Source organism: Arachis hypogaea, chromosome 13, assembly GCF_003086295.3.
Source record: "Arachis hypogaea cultivar Tifrunner chromosome 13, arahy.Tifrunner.gnm2.J5K5, whole genome shotgun sequence".
NCBI classification, from domain to species: domain Eukaryota; kingdom Viridiplantae; phylum Streptophyta; class Magnoliopsida; order Fabales; family Fabaceae; genus Arachis; species Arachis hypogaea.
Window position 1 is genome coordinate 92,830,319 of NC_092048.1, and position 1,658 is coordinate 92,831,976.

A 1,658-nucleotide genomic window follows, 5' to 3' on the forward strand; every position below is an offset into this window, starting at 1 on the left:
ATGCTAGCTCCTAGATCACAGAATCCTCTGTCAATTTTTGTTTCCCCTATGATGCAAGGGATATGAAAACTTCCTGGGTCCGTTTTCTTAGAGAGTGTGTCCTTCTTGATGAGAGCACTGCATTCTTTGTTCATTGTTACCGTTTGTCCTCCCTTCAAAACTCTTTTCTTGCTTAACAATTCCTTTAAATACTTGATGTGTGTGGGCATTTGATGAAGAATCTCAAGAAAGGGAATATTGACATGAAGAGAGTTAAATGTCTCTAGAAACCTTGAGTAGGTTTTCCTTTTTTCACCTCCTCCTAACCTCTCAGGAAATGGTGCTTTTGGTTGGTATATTTCCATCATGCCTTTTTGCAGTTCCTTGGCTTGCTCAGTTCCACCTTCTTGCTTAACTTCTTCCACACCTTCCTTCAAGATTTCTGGTTCCTGCTCTGAGGGCCTGATTCCTTCTTCTTCTGAGACTTCCTTCATTATGGTGATGGCTTTGCATTCTTCCCATCTTACTCTCTTTTGTTCCCCTTTAGGATTCTTTTCTGTGTCACTAGGGAACACTGCAGTTGATTTGGGTGCCTGTTGAGATAGCTCTCCTACTTGAGATTCCATCCTTTTGAGTTTTTCACCATGGTTTCTTAAGGTAGTTCTCACATCATCCCTGAAGCTCTTCAGTTCAACTATGTCTTGACTCATGGTTGCCATCATTCCTTCTATCCGATTTAATTGATCTTGAAATTGTTGGTTCGGATTAGGTTGGGTATGTTGATTATTTTGGCCATGATATGGTGGTTGGGAGTAGGTGCTTTGTGTGGCTTGGTATGATCTTTGGTTGGAGTTTTGGTATGTGGAATTGTTATGTTGATTGTGGTTGTAAGGTTTGTGGTTTTGTGGTTGGGTTTGTTGGTTTCCCCACCCAAAGTTTGGGTGGTTTCTCCAGCCTGGGTTGTAAGTGTTGGAATGTGGATCATATGATTGCCTTTGTTGGTTTCCCACATAGTTAGCCTCATCCCAATCACCTCCTTCAATGCCTACTTCCTCTTGATCTTGTGTGTGTATTGCAGCCACTTGCTTTGTTTCTAATTGCCTGGTAAGCTCTGCTAGTTGCTTGGCAAACACCTTGTTTTGGGCTAGAATTGTATCAACATGGTTCAGCTCCATGACTCCCTTAGTGTTGTGCCTTTCTGATGCATAGTAGTACTCATTCTCAGCCACTGTCTCGATCACTTCAATGGCTTCTTCCACAGTCTTTTTCCTGTTCAATGAACCTCCTGATGAATGGTCTACAGCCTTCCTTGATTCATAAGAGAGCCCATCATAGAAGATGTGCAGTTGCACCCAATCATGGAACATGTTTGGTGGGCATTTCCTTGTCAAGTCCTTGAATCTCTCCCATGCCTCGTAGAGAGTTTCACCATCTTGTTGTCTAAAAGTCTGAACCTCAGATCGAAGCCTATTGACCTTTTGTGGAGGGTAGAAACGTGCCAGAAACTTGCTTTCCACCTCATCCCATGTTGTTAGACTCCCCCTTGGGAATGATTCCAGCCACTTAGCTGCTTTGTCCCTAAGTGAAAATGGGAACAAAAGCAGTTTATAGGCATCTTCCTGGACTCCATTGGACTTCACAGTGTCACAAATTCTCAGAAATTTTGTGAGATGTTGGTT

General features: G+C 42.6%; 1 non-coding gene across 1 annotated transcript; it reads left to right on the top strand.

Annotated features, from left to right (window-relative positions):
* Positions 1–1,344: 1,344 nt before the first annotated feature.
* On the top strand, positions 1,345–1,448 carry LOC112739721 (small nucleolar RNA R71). Its single transcript, XR_003170657.1, has one exon. It is a non-coding gene; the product is annotated as a small nucleolar RNA R71 (small nucleolar RNA).
* Positions 1,449–1,658: the final 210 nt, after the last annotated feature.